We start from the raw sequence: 19998 nt of genomic DNA, 5'->3' as shown, positions 1-19998 counted from the left end.
AGGTGGAGTAAAGGAGGTGACAGTATATAGAAGAGACATGAAGCTGATAGGTGGAGTAAAGGAGGTGACAGTGTATAGAAGGGACATGAAGCTGTGAGGTGGAGTAAAGAAGGTGATAGTGGATAGGAGGGACCTAAAGCTATGAAGTGGAGTAAAGAAGGTGACGATGTTTGGGGACATGAAGCTCTAAGGTGGAGCAGAGGCATTGAGAGTGAAGGGGAGGACAGCTAGGAGGAAAGGGTATAAAGGAGGAACATGAAGCTTTGAAGTGGAGTAAAGGAGGTGACAGTGTATAGAAGAGACATGAAGCTGTGAGGTGGGGTAAAGAAGGTGACAGTGTATAGAAGAGACATGAAGCTGTGAGGTGGGGTAAAGAAGGTGACAGTGTATAGAAGAGACATGAAGCTGTGAGGTGGGGTAAAGGAGGTGACAGTGTATAGAAGGGACATGAAGCTGCAAGGTTGAGTAAAGGAGGTGATGGAAAAAGGGGGGGGGACATGAAACTGTGAGGTGGGGTAAAGGAGGTGACAGTGTATAGGAGGGACATGAAGCTTTGAAGTGGAGTAAAGGTGGTGACGATGTTTGGGGACATGAAGCTCTAAGGTGGAGCAGAGGCATTGAGAGTGAAGGGGGGGGACAGCTAGGAGGAAAGGGTAGAAAGGAGGAACATGAAGCTTTGAGGTGGAGTAAAGGAGGTGACAGGGTATAGAAGAGACATGAAGCTGTGAGGTGGAGTAAAGGAGGTGACAGCGTATAGAAGAGACATGAAGCTGTGAAATGGAGTAAAGGAGGTTAAGGAATAAAGGGGAGGACCTGAAACTAGGAAACGAGGAATGGATGTGATATGGAAAGGAATTGATGAGGAAGGAAGGAGGTGGTGCTGAAAGGAGGTGCAGATGAAGAACTGGAAGACAGAAGGTAAGAGATTGTAAAGGACGATGCTGCCACAGGGTTGTCTGGGGAGTTGAATGAAATGCTGCGAGATGAGAATTGCTTAATGGACCTATAATGGGAGAAGCACACGTAATACCTAATGACGCGTCTGCGGACACCTTCATTACAGCAATATCTCCCTCCGCACACGAGGCTGAGGCAACAATGGAGAGGGAAGAAATCTATGGCAGTTTACTGAGGGAACGAGAAAAGAATGATGATCTATTCAGAATTGAATTTGAATTTCAAACTGACAGTCTATCTGAGGAGCAGAGGGAGAGACGTGGAGAGAAAGAGAGAGAGAAAGGGAAGGTGGAGCAGAAAGAGGGAGGGAGGGAGGGAGAGCGTGAGATGGAGTGGGGGAAGAGACGAACAGAAAGATTGAAAAGCAAATCAGAGTGCACAAGGACAGAGGGAACTCTTAAGAGTATTGCAAAGGCACGATAACATTGCGGCCCTGGCAGCTGCGAAAGCGGCGGAAGCGAAGCTTGTGATAAGTAAACCCCCGTCTTCCATAAACAACCCAATCTAGATTCCGCCGTAAACTGCTCTGAAATTAAAGTTCAAATGATCTGCCCTTCCCAATAAGCATAACAACCCATCAAAACCCTCCAGACGGAACTCAGCCTCTCTTCCCTTCGCATGGTGCTACATATAACCAGGCTTCAGGTTTAGATTTCACAAATTTCAAAGCATTTACAGTTTCTTTGCAGCTGGTATGCAAGGTACAGAGTAGTGCTGTGTGATATACCACTTCCTACGGTATACCGAATGGTGATTTTGAACCAATATGTGTTTTTCTCATACCACCACACCACTAGAGGCGCTGCGGAGCGCCGTGTAGAAACATAGAAGAAGCACAGTAACGGCAGCTCGGCTTCTACTGCTGGAAAGATAACTTGCTAAACTGACAACATTCATCTGCCATTCATCAATGCTTTCTACCAATCAGTGTCAAGCTTAAAGATGAGATGACGCCTACAAAAGGCAAGCCAAGACATGCTTATTTGCATAGTACTTTTTTATACACAGAGGCAATTCAAAAAAGTGTGCTACAGAAAGATTTATGACTCAATATAGAATTTTACAAGAGAGTAAAAAAAAAAAAATAAAAAATCAAAGAATTAAATCCAGAGGCTTATGGTCACTCTGGAGGAGCTGCAGAAATCCACAGGTCAGGCGGTCAGGTCTGTCTATAGAGCAACAACTAGTTCTGCACTCCACTAATCTGGCCTTCATGTGGCAAGAAGAATATATACTTTTATATATATATATTAATATACTTTTGCACATCACACTTTTTTTTCATCACACGTTTTCTTTATTTTCGTGACTATTTACATTGTAGATTCTCACTGAAGGCATCAAAACTATAAATGAACACATGTGGAGTTTTATGTACTTAACAAAAAATGACCCGTCCTCCACAGTCACCGGACCTGAACCCAATCCAGATGGTTTGAGGTGAGCTGTAGCACAGAGTGAAGAAGACAAAGGGGTAACAAGTGCTAATAAACACCTCTGGGAACTTCCTTCAAGACTGTTGGAAAACCATCATCATTTCAGGTGACCACCTCTTGAAGCTCATTGAGAGAATGCCAAAAAAACAAAAGTATATTCTAATTTCTTCAATAATATCCACCCTTTGCTCTGATTGCTGCTTTGCACACTCTTGGCATCATTCTCTCAATGAGCTTCAAGAGGTGGTCACCTGAAATCTGAAATGGTTTGAAGGAAGGAGTTCCCAGAGGTGTTTATTAGCACTTGTTGCCCCTTTTCCTTCTTCACTCTGTGCTCCAGCTCACCCCCAAACCATCTGGATTGGGTTCAGGTCCGGTGACTGTGGAGGACAGCTCATTTTTTTGTTAAGTACATAAAACTCCACATGTGTTCATTCATAGTTTTGATGCTTCAGTGAGAATCTACAATGTAAATAGACATGACAAATGAGAAGGTGTGTCCAACCGTTTGGTCTGTACTGTATGTGCTATTCTGTGTTGGTCTGTCACCTAAAATCTCAACAAAATACTTCAAATTTTGGTTGTAGGGTGACGAAATGTAAAAAAAAAAGGTCCAAGGGGTATGAATACTTATGCGAGCCACTGTAAATCACTGTAAATCCCACCCACCCAGAGAGAGCTAGGCAAACTGTGTCTTCTCTTTGATGTCTAAGTCTGAAATGAGATACTCAATAAAGAGCAAGCGCATCATTTGCATTCTTTTGTGTTTTGCAGTGCAGAAGCACAGTCTGCTTAAAATAAAGAGCCCTTTATTTCGCTGAATTAATTCCAGACCTGATCGTTTCGCTCTCGTACTGGATGAATGGGAAGCACTGAGTTTTTCCCTTTTAAAGCTCTTGGATTTTACTCCAAACTGCAAGTAATGCCAGAAGAAAGTGGCCCGATAAGCAGCGGAGATGCTCTCAGCTTCTTTATTGACTGTGAGGTTAATGCATTGACTGCGGCTTCGGGGGGAAAATGCAAATGTTCCTTTCTGCTAGCACAATTTTCTCGGAAAAACGACTAATGTTGTTTCATCAGTGTTCTAGTTAACGTTATTTATTTATTTTTTTGTCGTTTTTTTAAGGAACCCTATGCATGAGGACTGCACAATGAAGATGCCATCACTGTGCAATTTCTACCAAATTACCACGCAGGCAGAAGGAATGAATTTACACTGGATTCCTCAGATTTTATGCAACTTTATTTATACCTCTGGGTCGCCTTTAAGGATTGGGACCACTTTCTTTAGAGATTCGCTGCAGAACAACCATCAGCATCAACAAACCGACTGCAAATGCAAACGAATGCTAAATAGAAAGCTAATTACCGGTTGCTGATTCGACAGAACAGATAGAAGTAAACCTAAATGCCATATGCTGCTAAAACATCCACAATTATGAGATGAATGGAGCATATATATATATATATTTTTTTTTATTTATTTATTTTATTTTTTTGTGGATCATAATATGCAAATGCAGAGCTGATGTGTGTGGGTTTGGCACACTGCTTACAAAATACACCTCTACGCTTAAATCTTGAAATCTTTTAGTCCAAATGTATGTGTTAATAGCTCTCATTATCAGTGGTGATAGAGTAAAAATTAATATACAGTATCACCTGCATAAGGGATATGCTCTACATACTACCAACCAAAAGTACTGTATGGAAGACTAACCAGTGAACGTAAAATAAGATCATTGATACCTGAGATGCAATTCTTGGAGATGCAATTGTTGGAGACCCCATCTGTTGACTGGGTGTAAGATAGCAAAGAGCATCGCAATGCACATTGTGCAACAGTGTATGATAGGGCCCTAGAGCCGGGCAATATGGCCCTAAAATAATTTCACAATATTTCAGAGCATTTTTGCAATAACGATATTCTTAGCAAACATCTAATTCAAGCATGTACTACCGCAACAAAATAAAGAGAAATACATATATTTTTTTCTATTATCTATTTTTCGTACATAGAAACAAAATATAAAATGTATCAAAAATACATTAAATAATGTAACAACAAAAATCTGCCATAAAATTGTAGTGCTGCATATTTAGTGCATATAAACTGAAAAAAAAAAAAAAAACATTAAAATTCAATTTAATAAATAGCAAAACAAACACAAAATAAAGATATTGAGAAATTTGGCAATATTATCATGAACGATACAATATGGCACATCCCTATAACAGGTGGTTGAGGTAAGCTATCATCAGCCAGTAAACAATAGAAAAAGAAAAAGCTTGTGTGTGTACAGGTATCAAGCAGATTACAACAGATTACTCTGGTGATTCCTGTATCTACTGTAACTGTAGATTAATGCATATTTCTAAATGGAAATAAAAAGAATCCAAAGGTAAATCTGCTACTGTTATTCTGCAGCATGATGCGGGGAGTCAGTTTATGGCAGAGAGGCAAAATTTGGCAAAACACCTGGAAAAGCAACTTGCTAAACTGACAATTTAAAGCCGTTTGTCAATGCCTTCTTCGAACTAATCAAGGCAAGACAAGGCAAGATAAAAAAAAAGACAATACAAGACAAGACAAGACAAGAAAAGACAGGACAGGACAGGACAGGACAGGACAAGACAAGACAAGACAAGGTAAGTTTATTTGAATAGCCCTGTTCATACACAGAGGCAATTCAAAGTGCTTTACAGAAAGATTTAGGACTTAATGTAGAATTTTACAAGAAGGTTTTAAGAAATTAAAAGAAATAAAAGTAATAGAAACTAAGCATAGAAATATGACATTAAAAACAGAATTTAAGTTAATACATTTTAGATATTTGAAATACATTAAGATATTATAATGATAGAAAACAATGTTAAAAGAATGTTACTAGACATTATGAGAGAAAAAAACACAAAAATAAATATAAAGCAAAGAAGAGTTAAAGCATTCGGAAAGCACAGGTAAACATATATATTTTTAGCTTATTCTAAAAAGATTAGTTTAGTTCTGGTTCTAGATATTGGTAACTGTTAGGAGTCGAACAGGCTGGTACTTCTTCAGCATATTTAGTACTTTATAGATGAGAATCAGTATTTTAAACTCTAAAACTTCTCCAGCTGATCAGGAGTCAGTGTAATGACCTGAGCACTGGAGTGATGTATTCCTGCCTCTTTTCACTCTTTTGCACTCAGTCGCTAAACGTCAGTGTAAAACCAAAACTAACTGGACCAAAAGTACACAAATATACAACCTTAAAGTACAATTTAATCGGTGATTTCAGGTGTGAAGACACAGCTGCTTTGTTTTAAAAAGATACGGTCTGATGTGATAAGCCGTCTGGGCCAGTTTCAGGCGCAAATCAGGTTCAGGCTCATTCATCTGTCAGCATGAGATCTGACTAAATTCCCCCTGGTGGTAAAACGTAATCCATCTGCAACCATTGCTATAGGGTGAAGAATTCAGCGCAAGAAACCAGAAGAAAGGAGACCCAACCTACAGTATTTTCCTCCTTTTACCCCTCTGCCCGAAATGAAAGAGCACCAGCTGAAAGAAAATCCCACCATGGAGCGCGGCGATGGAAAGCGTGCAATACATGACATAAGTTGAGTAAGAGATGGGAATTACCAGTGTAGGTTTGGCCCTCCAGTTCATATCTCATGTACTTTGAAATTGCAACCTTTCTGAGAACTACTGAGATGCTGCAATCTCATTAGATTCATTCTTTTGATTCTGAATCCCAATTTATCTGGCCAACTGAACCACCCATTCAGCTGCTACTCAGCTATATATCCCCCATTACTAGTAATGCCTCAACACAAGGAGGGTGAAGACTAGAACATGCCTTCTCCGACACATGTGAAGCCAATCATTTTCAATCTTTTCGAACATTAACAAGTAGTCAATGGTTTTGATACATCAGCTCACAGACGCCTTGCACTGATCAGCATCACCCTTTGGAGTGATATGAGGAGAATGAGTGCCTTCTACCCACCCAGAGAGAGAGCAAGGCTCTCAATTGTGCTCTCTCAGGGCTCAGGCAGCTGATGGCAAGCTGCATGACTGGGATTCGAACCAGCGATCTCATCTTCCGATCCCAATAGTGGCAGCGCCTTAGTCCACTGGAATACCCAAAGCCCCCATCTTTACTTTTCTTAGAGGGCTTAACACTAGATGTTTGACCACTGTCTCATCTCTATTAAATTGGATGGATCTCCATCAGTCCAGAGAGGCCAGTTCTACCACTATTCCTCTATTTTTTTTTCTTTGATTTTTCATTACATTACATCATATAGCATTTAGTGGATGCTTCAATCCAAAGCAAATTACAAATAATGTGAACAAAAGCAATAGAAGACATAGAAGTCCAAGGCAAAAACATTTTTTTAAAAGGTCTTAAAGGAGGCCAAGGGGAAATCGTGAGGTAAAGAAAAGTTCATATTCATAACCCTAGTTTTAGGAGTTCAGAAATTAATAATTGGTGGAAAAAAAACTTTTTTTGGTTTTTCATCACAGTTTACAGTTTTCATGCAACTTGGCATATTCTCCTTCACCAGTCTTACACACTGCTTTTGGATAACTTTATGCCTTCACTCCTGGTTAAAATATTTTTAAAAAGATTGTTTTGATGGTTTGTGATCACCCATCTTTCTCTTGATTATATTTTATAGGTTTTCAAACTGGTAAAATCAAAGCAACTCATCATTTTTAATGGGTCTCTTTTTTTTCCGGAGCTGTATCAGCTGATCAGGGATGTCCCGATCCATTCTAACAGATTGGGGATTGTGGGCAAACCTGTTTTTTTTTTGTTTTTTTTTAACTCCTAAAACTCTCTAGTCAGGGAACCCAAATGGTTATGCAATCAAAAAGCAGAACATTCTATTCTACAATAGTGAACCCCTAAAAAAAAGCTTTTTCACTGAAAAAATTGATTTACAGAAGCATTCCAAGACCAGCATTCCAACTCAGCATCCCACCGCCCCCTCCTTTCAGAGCCTTTTTACTGCAATTAAGTCTGCACCACTCTCGTCTCAGAAGCAGTGGAGAATTGCTGAAACCCTGGAACACCCCCAGAGGCTGTGCATCTTCAGCTTGCCGGTGCGCCACACATTTAAATCCCCTCCAAAAGCAGCTCTTCTGCAAGGCAGCAGGAAATAAAACGCAGCGGTCATTTGGTAAAGCGGACGTTGTTTTTACGAAATATCCTGATGTCATTTACTCTCACTTAGAACAGCAGATCTGAAGTTGGGTTTTACATTACAAGGCCAAATACACGCAGGTAGAAGGGTTCTGTTAACAGCCTGATATATATATATATACATATATATATATATATATATATATGACTGAGTGCTGCATTTCCAGAGGCTGTGTTTCAGTGCTTAACCCTTTGAACTCTAGGCTGTTTTAGTGTGTTTTTTCTCAGGTCTTATAACACAGTAATTATATCAGGCAGTCACATGCCCTGATCTCTTTTACTCCAGAAGACATACGGCTGCTCAAAAATATAATCATTTAAAATGTAAAAGGAAGCAGAATTGTTATATTTTCCTGGAAATGATCATGTTTTGCTCAAAATTTTACCAAGCGCCTGTTTTTTTTTTTTTTTTAACTTATTTTTGAATGTATAGACTTTAAACATATTCACACCTAAGATATATTTTCAAAAATGTTTATACACTAGAGTGTATATGAGTTGAAAGCATAATAATATTGATGATTTGAGTTCATTACATGGCTTATTAATTATTACTTTGACAAAATACATGGAGAAACAGCATCAGGCGGATTTATTTATTTTTCTTGATAATCAATAATCACACCTCTAGGATACATGTAGATTACCTTATCAAAAGCCTGACACTCAGAGCAGCCTATGCCTTTCAGTATTTTGAGGATCAGGATGCACAAAGAAAACTACACTATATACAAAAATGTCAACTTTTTAGTCTAAATAAATTATTAAAAATGTTTAGTGCAGAATAACTACTTAGTAAAAATGTTCAAGTAAAATGAAAACTATATTATATTATAAAGTAGTGCGCACACCATACCTAGCTTTAGTTTGAGTAAAGCAGGTAGTTTCACACTTTTTCTGTGGACACTTTTGAGTCTGATATTTACTGATATTATTTGGTTTGAAACATCATATAAATATGTTTGAAGCACTAAAGGTAAATAATATTGGTTGGGGAAGCAGATCTCACATTTTTAGGTGTTTTCTCAATTGTTTTTTGTAGATTTAGCTTTACCGCACTGGGATGTCGCTAATATTTTTAGAAAGGTTAAGTTCCGCCCTTTCTATACATATATGGATTATGTTAATGTGTGAAGGGATTCCTGAGTAATTAAGCTGAAAATACAAGGTGCGATTTTGGATGTAAAATCCATCTGTAGGGTTCTAAGGGTTAAAAAGCAAAGTGATCAAACAGAGCGTTACAGCAGCATCAGCATCAGCAGTGGGATTCCAGCCTTGCCAAGCATGGCTAACACGGTGTTAGCCTCACTACTGCAGGATTAACATCATTACTGCACATTAGCATCTACTGCGAAGTGCTACCATCTAACCTGATGCTTATTTAACTCTTAATGCTTGTAGCTTGCTTAGCATTGCTACTACCACATTGCCACATTGTTAGCATCATTTTTGCAGACTTAACCAGCAATGTTACCCTGATGTTGGTCACAAGGTTAAGGCACTGCCTTTGGACTTGATAGTAGAACACAGTGGATCAACACCAGCAGATGACAAACATGTCTCTCCAAACCATCACTGATCATCAGTAAATTTTAAATTTCATTTGTAAATCAAGGGAGCAGAATCTGGAAGAAGAGTGGAGAGACACACAGTCCAAACTGCTTGAGGTCTAGTGTGAAGTTTCCACCAATCAGTGATGGTTATTATTAGAGAGTCATGTCATCTGCTGGTGTTGGTGCACTGTGTTTTATCATCAAGTACAAAGTCAGTGCAGTTTTGTTTTAGAGCACTTCATGTTTCCCTCTGCTACTGACAACTTTTATGGAGATGTGGATTTCATTTTCCAGCAGGATTTGGCACACTGCCCACACTGCCAAAAGCACCAATTGGTCTTTTTTTAATATTTTAATTTTCTGAGATACTGATTTTTGTGTTTTTAATTGGCTGTAAGCCATAATCATCATCAATAAAATAAATAAACACTTAAAATAGATCACTCTGTGTGTAATACATCTATATAATATATAGAGTTTCACTTTTTTCAATGATATTCTAAATAAAAATCAATCCCGTCCAGCCTGAGAAGGAAACATCTGAGTGGGTTCTCAGGAAGGTCGGGAGAATGCAATATTTTGGGCTGGTTCCCGCAGGCCACCAACACATCAGCATTGCTGCAGCTGACCCTCCACAGGAAATGTTTTCCTCGGCCACGGGTTACATAAGCTAATGCGATTATTCCAAAGTAAAGGTAATATCCTCCTCTTGCTTCCTGCTGAAGTAACAGACTGTATTTTTCTGAGAAGGCATTTCGGTAATGTTGTAACATTGTTAGAAGAATCAGATTGCAGTCAGTCACTAGATCCCGCGTTCGTGTTCTAGCACTCCAGCTCATCTCAGAGATATTGGATGGAACTCCAATACTCTATTCCTTTGCAACACAGTCCAGTGCTGGGGGGCTTTATTCCCCTCCAGCCTGCAAGTCAATAATACCCATATACCCATAATAATACCCATATCCTTCTATTCTGTAACATTCAATAGCGTATACTATACTGTACAAACTGAGACTACTGCTGTAGACTGAATGGGTGGATGAATGTAAATGCGTTGGATTATGTTACATTACATAAATAACCTAATTTCCATATATTGACATGATTGCTTGGGAAGAGAATGATACATTTGAAAAATAGAACTAGGTTTATATACTATTTATATACTATTTTTGTGTGGAAGATATACAGGTGCATCTCAAAAAAATTGAATATCATTGAAAAGTTACTTCATTTCATTAATTCAGTTCAAAATGTGAAACTTATATATTATAATATAGATGTTTGACACACAGAGTGATCTATTTTAGGCAATTATTTATTTTATTGTTGAGGATTATTATAGCTTACAGCCAATGAAAACCCAAGACCAATTGGTACTTTTGGCAGTGTATGCAGTGTGCCAAGTCCTGCTGGAAAATGAAATCCATGAAGTACTGTAAGATTTTTCGGGGAAAACACTTGATATAACAATAATATTACTCGATAATAAAACACAGTGGATCAACACCAGCAGATGACAGACATGTCTCTCCAAACCATCACTGATCATCAGTAAATTTGACATTTCATTTGTAAATCAAGGGAGCAGAGTCTGGAGGAAGAGTGGAGAGACACACAGCCCAAGCTGCTTGAGGTTTAGTGTGAAGTTTCCACCAATCAGTGATGGTTTGGAGAGACATGTCTGTCATCTGCTGGTGTTGATCCACTGTGTTTTATTATCAAGTCTAAAGTCAGTGCAGTTTTGTTTTCCCACAAAATCTTACAGCACTTCATATCTTACAGCTTCCCTCTGCTACTGACAACTTTCATTTTCCAGCAGGACTTGGTTTACACATGAGTGCACTGTTTGGTATTAAATAAGACATTAAATGGCTCTAAGTGGTTTGGCGGGCTAAGCTAAGCTGACACTTTGATCAGGAGATTGTCGGTTCGAATCCTGTTTATGCAGCTTGCCATCAGCTACCGGAGCTCTAAAAGATAAGATATCTTAAAAGATAAGATAAGTTTTGTTTTTTTTCTTTTCTTTTGTTTTCTTTTGTTTTCAGCCAGCTTATCAAAACAGCCAGCTCCGGTATCCTACTCCGGCTCTGCGCCTCTCACGCCTCCTTTTCTCAGCGGAACCTTTGGGTCCGAGTTGTGGCACCGAGCTGGAGAAGAAAGGAAATAGAAGTGTGAAGTTGTTGTGTTCATCCGCTCCCACTCTCTCCGGAGAGAGCAGGAGTGTGAGAGTGCGGCGAGATCCCACTTTGATGTGCACCATCTTCCATCATGTCTAGACCCATCTGGCTTCATATGGAGAGGGAGTGCACGCGCGAGAGAGAGATACAGAGAGAGAGAGAGAAAAGAAGGAGATTAAATGAAACACAAAAGAACAAGGAGGGAAGCCAGGAAGGAAGAGCAGCTCACTCCTCCACCCCCTTCTGCTCCATCTACGTTTCCTGAGTCAGGGGCCCGGGCGCGGGGCCCCGGAACCCGAGCCGTTTGATCAACGCCCCGCCACTCATCCGCCGAGAGATGTACTACCCCTGTGATCCTCCTCTGCGCCGGGGAAATCGCTTTTTCTGTGCCGGCGGGAGATTCGCTTTCTCATCGCAGAATTGGCGGCGGAACTCTTTTAGTGAAAGGAACATCATTTTTGGGGTGGGTGGAGCGAGAGAGCATGAGCAAGAGCGAAAGAAAGAGAAAGAGAGAGAGAGAGAGAGAGAGAGAGAGAGAGAGGAAGAAAGAAAGGGAAAGCACAGCAAATATGGATTACCATACCAGCTTCTTGGCCGGAGTATGACTTGGCAATCCACAGTTTTTATATATATAAGGGAAAAGGAGGTGGTGGAAATTGTGAAAAGAAAGAGTGACCAAATGACAGATTTTCGACAGAAACTTATCTAACTCTAACTCTCTAACTTTAACTCTCTAACTAATAGAACGAGCAGCTTTTATGGGCAGTTTAAACCTCCTCAGATACGGCTGCAGCTCTGCTTAAGTTTTTAATTAATGTCTTGATCTGTCTGAGGCAGTAAAGCTCCTCCTCTGGAGGTTCATACATATATGTTCTGTTCGTATCAAGTATATATGAAAATGATCCAGAGTGAATAACAGAAGACCAGATTCTGTATATACTTGCACACTGGTACAGTTGGATCATTAGGAGTGTCGTATATATGTGTGTGTGTGTGTGTGGTTCTACAAACAGAAAGAGCAGAAATATATACCTAATTAGCATTGCCATGTGGTTAGCTAGTCATCATAATTACAATGACCAACTCTCATCAAATACTAAAATACATCTAACTAGAAATAATGACATTAGTAATTTACTTACATGCCCTTGGACGCACACAGAATACAAAAAACAGTGGATGGCGAACTAAACATCAGATATTAACTAGATTGCGTCTTCACACGTCCTTCCACTGAACTGCCATCTTGGGAATGAAGGAAATTGACGAGGAACATGACTGGGCAAATCTAACCTGCAATACCTACCATCAACCAAAAGGGGCGCTGGGTGGCTACTTCTACATACTACAAATAAATTACTCAAAAAACACCTAACCCAAAGTTCTTTAATACAATAATATTGCATGTTTATTCACTATTGGCGCTCTACTGGTTACTTGAGCGATGCTATAGAACGAAGCATTTTTATAACAGTGTATAGTGATGGCATAGCTACTATGAAAAAGCAATCAGATTACTGATTACTCTTTATAAAAGTAGCCTAGTGGTAACATTTTGGATTATTTGGGTTAAAACGTAACTAAATTACTTTTAAGTTACTAACAGTTTTGCTAAAACTCCAAACTTTATTGTAAGCTTTGGTCCACCTTTGGCCGCTGCTACTCCAAACGTTTCTTCAAATTTGACGTTGTGTTTTTGAAGCTTCAGCACACACAACAATCAACCAACCTTGATTTTGATCATCTTTTGCTCATACAAACTCAGAATAATGTTTATATTTCCAGCTAGAAAACGTGTAACTCTCTCCTCCCTCCAGTATTTGTGTCACTGCTTGCTCTTACATGTGTGTCGTATAGGCCAGTGTGTGTGTGTGTGTGTGTGTGTGTGTGAGAGAGTTTAGCCCGAGTGCTAGTTTTAGCCTGTTAGCTTGCTAACTGTAAATGTCTTTCACTGCATCCAGCCAGACGCTATAATATCTTTTTACTAAGAAAACTGTCGAAAATAACGCATGGTGACTTGGATAAGTAACTTTAATTTGGTTATTGGAATGGATTGGAAATTTTAATGCGTTACATTATTCGTTACTGAAAAAAAAAAAGGTCAGATTAGAGTAGTGCGCTACTAATTAAAGCGTTACTGACATCACTGGTAGAGTTATGGTGGAGAAACCTTTAAAACTTAAAAAAAGTACTTGATGTATACGTTTTTTTGACCAATTTAAAGATTATTCACACTCACAGATCTCCTTGATTCACAGTATGATGTATGTAGTGGCCATGGAATATGTTATAGAAGGCATTACTAAGGATGGTGAGTGGCAGAATCTGGCTAGAACTGTCTATGCGAGACAAGCTATTTGAATAGTCAATATGGGGAAGCCATGCATTTAAATGAGGTCATACACTGTCTGGTCAAAAAATAATAAAAAATAGATCTTGCACACTAATATTTCATTGGACCACCTTAAGCTTCAATTGTGGCATGCATTCACTCAAGGCATTGTTTCAATAAGCTTCTACAACATCACAATATTTATTTATTTATTTTAATCCAGTGTTGCATTAAACTAATTTTACACCAAGATCTTGCAGCAGCATTGATGATGGTAGAGTCTGATCACTGCGCAAAGCAGCTCTTCTCCATCCAGCACATCCCAAAGATTCTCAATGAGGTTAAGATCTGGACTCTGTGGTGAACTCTCTCTCAATCCATGTGTGAAAATAAAAATGATGATCTCATGCTCCCTGAACTCTGAACTCTTTCACAATTCCAGCACCATGAATCCTGACATTGTCTTCATCTTGGAATATCCAAAAAATCTAATCCATTGATGGAATAACCTGCTCTATTTTCAGTATATTCAGGTAGAGTCAGCTGACCTATTTTTTTTCAGATACTCACATACTGTTGCTGGACCTAAACCTGCAGACCAACTGCAGCATCAACCAACCCCACATCATTTACTTACTTTTTTTGACCTGGTAAAATTGGTCTCTTACCTTTTAAAATTGCTTTTATAATAGCAAAAAAGGAACCCCCTGTTCAGTACAGCAAGACCTTTATACAGTTTTTTGGTCCTGGATCTGGAATTCCATTACTCTAGATGTTTGATTAAGTTCTACTATAAAGAAGTTAAAAAACTGCTTTATAACTTTTTTGAGAAGCAATCTTCCCCTCTACATTTTGTGGATAATGTCACTTCATGGCATCTATAAGAGAATTACAGTGAAACCAGAGATCTTTGTTTCATGGATTCCCAAAGAGCTCTTTCTGGGTGGGCAGTTTATTCTATTTTATACATTTCTGAAAAGTTCTGAAAAGCATTACTTACAGTCGACAGCACCTCCACAAGCTTATGAGCTTGCATACTTTACGTGGTTTCATTTCGCCTGTTGCATACACTCCACAACTGCAGGTTGTGCAAAATGTGACAATTATGTTAAGATCCATGACTAGATGACTACATATCTCTGGAAAAAAAATATCACAGCCCAAGCTATAGTGATGTATGAGTTATTTAAAGTGTGTCAACAAGTTCTAGAAGAAAAACAGAAAGAAAAAATCACTATTTTTGCTGTTCTGCCTCATCGAAGTCATCTATGTTTGTTTCATGGAACGTATCTGCGTATCTTTCTTTAATGACCAATCACAAGACAAGGCAACCATATACACCATACTTGTGTTGGGCACAGATGATTCCAGCTGTTGTTCTCTACAATATTCATGCATTTCCATTTAATTAATTTTGCAATCTGTTCTTCTATCATATCAATTCATTCATGCTCATCAGACGACTTACTAAGACTTAGGAATTGAAACACCTGAAAACTACTTGAAGGTACTGTGTGTTAGAGGTGGGCGATTCCGATAATTTTAGTATCGATCCGATACCAAGTAATACCAAGGGCCGGTATTGCCGATATCGATACAGATACTTTTTTTTGAATATTTAAGCTTCATAGATCCAAAGGATCCAAAAGACCTAGGATAGAATTTCGCCAGTCATTATATGTGACAATAAAATACTCTATTTTATTGCTATCATCATTTTTGTGTTTAGAAATATTAAAACAGTAAACGACAAATGTGTTCCTGGTTCCTGGTTATTTATAATTATTAAAAGGGACTCAAGAAGGCATTGTAAGGAGGCCTGGTCACTAATATATATATATATATATATATATATATATATATATATATATATATATATATATAAACACACAGGGGTTGGACAATAAAACTGAAACACCTGGTTTTAGACCACATTAATTGATTGACCCGATGGACAGTTCTGGTGGAAACAGGAGAGTTGAGAGTTGAGTTCCTCTTACAGCATCCACAGTTAATCCTGTTGGATGTGGCTGTTCCTTCTTAGTGGTATGCTGACATTACCCTGAATACCGTGGCTCTTGATACTTGATACACTCATGTATGTGTGTGTGTTTTTCTTTTAATAAACCTGCCTGAAAAGACCTAATGCAATATTCCTTTCAGTCGACAGATTAAATACGCTCCAGAATGAATAAAAAAAACTAAAACCTAATGAGATATTAATCCATTATTCACCCAGACAACAGAATGTGACAGGTTTGGTTCTTTTTCCCGCCTTCCAGGTTTTCAGGGTCTTCTTATTAACAAGCAGCTGCTAATTAGGCAAGGCCATTGGACCTCAAAGGGCTCTGGAACCACATGTAAGCTCCTTTTCGAGCGGGGGCTCTTTAAGCTGTTATTAAATTACGCCTGCGAATGAAATGTGACTGCGCCCACGGTCCGCTAAAAGGGTGCAGGTGTCATTTTAATCAGACCTCGCAGGGTACCGTGGCAGGAGATGTAAAGGCAAAGGAATATTTTAAAGCTTGATAAGCTGTAATGAGGAACCGCTGACACACACTTGCTACAGTACAGGCTAAAAAGTTTGGACACACCTTCTCTTTTTCAATGCATTTTCTTTATTCTCATGACTATTTACATTGTAGATTCTCAATGAAGCATCAAAACTATGAATGAACACATGTGGAGTTTTATGTACTTAACTATAAAAATGAGCTAAACCTCCACAGTCACCGGACCTGAACCCAATCCAGATGGTTTGGGGTGAGCTGGAGCACAGAGTGAAGAAGGCAAAGGGGCAACAAGTGCTAATAAACACCTCTGAGAACTCCTTCCCTCAAGACTGTTGGAAAACCATTTCAGATTTCAGGTGGCCACCTCTTAAAGCTCATTGAGGGAATGATGCCAAGAGTGTGCAAAGCAGTAATCAGAGCAAAGGGTGGCTATTTTTGTTTTTTTTTTTCTGCTGGATGTTTTTTGTGTAACTCGTCCTGCAGGTTTTGAGGTATTGGACCCTTTTTTGGGGGTATCTATAGCTTGATTTAGGTTGTGTTGGTGTGTCTTTGGTATGTTGAGCAAACCAAAAAATACACCTTGCGTGGCTCAAAACATGCAAAGGGCATGTATTAGTCGTCATTCCCTTTAAGAGCCAGGTGAGCTCTGACTTTGGCACGTTCGTGAACACACCTCACTTCCAGACCACCACACCCATCAGTGTAGATTAATTTTTTTGTCAAAATGCAATATATGATATAGTATAGAAATGTAATATATAAATTATGCTAATATTTACACTGAGGACATATATAAGTGTCATAGAAACTCCTAAAAATAATAATCATTATAAGTCAACTACTTAATAGTCATTAGTTGCAGCCCTTCTGTACAGTATTAGTCTTTAATTTTTAAGATCGTTTTTGTTAGATTTAGAACAGAAGACGTTAATTAAATGATTATTACATAATAATAACAGGTATATTACTCAACTGCTAGTATAATCAATTGCAGCAGCCCTGGATTTGATCTTTCACTGTGTTGCCAAGCCATGCTTAAAAAAGGAAGGTTTTCCATTGTCTAAATATCTGTTTCACTGACAGGAGACACAATACATCACCAGGCAGAGTGTTCACTGAAAAAAGTAGGACCTGTCAAGGAATTCAGACACGTAGGAGGAAGGGGAATAGCCAAAGCCCACTCCCCAGAGTATCCGACGCACCGAGATCATTCAAATGCCTTTCACGTCGGGCCTTCCCGTCTGAATACTCCCCATCCGAACAGGAATCCTCTACAGCCAGATTCGGCTTTTTGCGGTCCAGAAAAAGAAAGCGAGGGTCCCAGCTTGCGTAGCTTCAATTAACACCTCTTCATCTGCTTCGCACGGTCTTCCCTTCGGCAAGACGCAACACTTACAGCTCCAGCTTCCCCAAAATTGGATGTTCTTGGCCTGAGATTCTAAATAACACTGTGAAACTTCTGATTTATCCAATCTAAGCTCTAATAAGTGGTGAGATACAGCGAGTAAACATTAGTCTGCTTATGCTGCACTGAGGAAATGGCAAGATATGGGAAGAAATGGGAAGATAAAGCTCCTCAGCGCTGGCGTTGAGCGACTTCCAAGCTAATAACACTGTAAAGTGAAAGCAAACATATTTAGCGCCATTGTGGCACCGCAATACATCATGAGGACGCTTCTCAAGAGGAAAAACAACAACAGCAGCAGCTAGGCTAGGAAAATAAATGTCTGTGCAAGAGAAAGCATCCTTTCATGAGGTATATAGGATTCCACCTGCGGCCGAGTAAATACAGCATGATAGATCAGACTCTGAGACGAGGTGAAAGTGTTATAGGAAGCTCCTTGGGCATGGCGGCCCACCCTGAGGAAGCAAAGATCCAGGGAAGGAGAATAAATATAGAGATATATGGATAAACTGTATTTTTCAGGCTATAAGATGCACTTGAAATTATTTTATTTACCCAAAAATTGACCTAAGTGCAACTTATGTATAAATTCTAACAGTCAGGTATTGAAAGGAGCAGTAAAGCCACTCTGAAGCTAAAGTACAGCGTTATAATGGTGAGTTTTGATAAAAGTTTATCCAGTACTAAGGCTGGGTGCAGCAGCATTAGCATTAGCCACTAACCGCAGCTAAATATTTCACAGTTCTACTCAGTGATAAAACTCTTGCATGTGGAAAAAAAAAAAAAAAAAAAAAAACAGGAGGACTAGTGAGTGTTTTTGGTTTTCTCGGTCACGTGACTTGACATCGAGTTCAGTAGCTCCTCCATTTCCACTCGCTGTTGTGTTTTTACGTGGATCTCCGTGGAAACGCACGCCCAAATTATGGTAATTACGGTGAGTGGGAGTGCTCACTTGGAAGTAGGCATCCTTAATAGTGTTGCTTAATGTGCCAATATATATATATATATATATATATATATAAAATACAGTACTGATAATGTCAGATACACATGCACACACCTAAAATTCTGTAACACTTTATGATAATTTTCATTAATACACCATTAATTACTAATTAATAACTTTTTTTTTGTTTACATTTTTTTAGAAACGAAAAAGTTGCTATCACATTTGTAAAAAAAATTTAGATGAGCTAACCACTTTAAAATAAGACTACCTTTATAAAGGGTTCATAAATGGTTTACAACTCGTTTATTAATGGTTACTAATTAGATTGTAAATGCCTTAAAAATCATTAATAATCAGTTATAACACATACAACACGTAGAAAGGGCAACAATGACCTGTTGTTTGCCAAATAGTGCACCTACAGCCATCTATATTGTTGCCCTTTCTAATTATGTGTTATAACTGATTATTAATGATTTTTAAGGCATTTACAACCTAATTATTAACCATTAATAAACTAAATGTAAACCATTTATAAACCCTTTATAAAGGTAGTCTTATTTTAAAGTGGTACCCAATTTTTAATATGAATATCTATGCTGATAAATAAGTGTCATGTGTGAGTATTTGTTAATATACAAATTCTGATTATCTACTGATTTGTTGACATCTACTGATCATTAGTTAATGAAATTATATTTAATGAAAGTTATTATTATAGAGTGTTACCTAAAATTCCCTATACAAACTGGATCTTGCTTGTCTGCGCTGTATGTTTGCATTTGTGTGTGTGTGTGTGTGTGTGTGTGTGTGTGTGTGTGCGTAATTAGATCTAAAGCCTCTCAGTAAATCAGCCGTCGTTTACGAAAGCAGCTGGAAGACTGGGAAAGCAGAGGCAATTAGTACACATACAAATTACGCCAGGCGAAACGTCAGATAAATTATTATCATTGAGTGAGCTCAATCCTGCCGTAGAGTTACTCAATCTTCTCGCAGAGCCATTAATATAATGCGAGATGCGGAAGTGTGTATTGCTTTGAAACATTAGTCAGCTGCAGTACTCACATTAACCATATATATATATATATATATATATATATATATATATATATATATATATATATATATATATATATATATATATATCCTATATACACTAATTTAGTTACACTCTAATCTAATGTTAATTATCTTCATCTTACAGGGTTTAGCTAACAATCGCTAACATGCTTTTTTTGTCAGACGTTGAATCTGTTGTCACATTTTCAAAACCCTAAATATGCTTGATACAACATTTCTCTATACTATTGATAAAATGCATGATGATATTAAACAAAATGCATTCAATTAGCATACTTTAAACATGCTTAAATTTGACATATTTTTGCAAAAAACAATAGAATAGAAGTAACTGTGCGTGTGTGTGTATGTATTTATGTGTATGTATTAATATGTATGTATATTTATGTATGTGTGTA

At 38.3% G+C, this 19998-nt stretch overlaps 1 protein-coding gene across 1 annotated transcript in view; it reads right to left on the bottom strand.

The window, feature by feature from the left end:
• The window catches only part of clstn2a (calsyntenin 2a), a 384778-nt gene that overhangs the window by 188162 nt on the left and 176618 nt on the right, over nucleotides 1-19998 (bottom strand). The gene's annotated exons all lie outside the window — the stretch shown is intronic.

The sequence above is a fragment of the Astyanax mexicanus genome, chromosome 8, assembly GCF_023375975.1.
Source record: "Astyanax mexicanus isolate ESR-SI-001 chromosome 8, AstMex3_surface, whole genome shotgun sequence".
NCBI classification, from domain to species: Eukaryota; Metazoa; Chordata; class Actinopteri; order Characiformes; family Acestrorhamphidae; genus Astyanax; species Astyanax mexicanus.
This window is presented reverse-complemented; position numbering and strand designations above follow the sequence as displayed.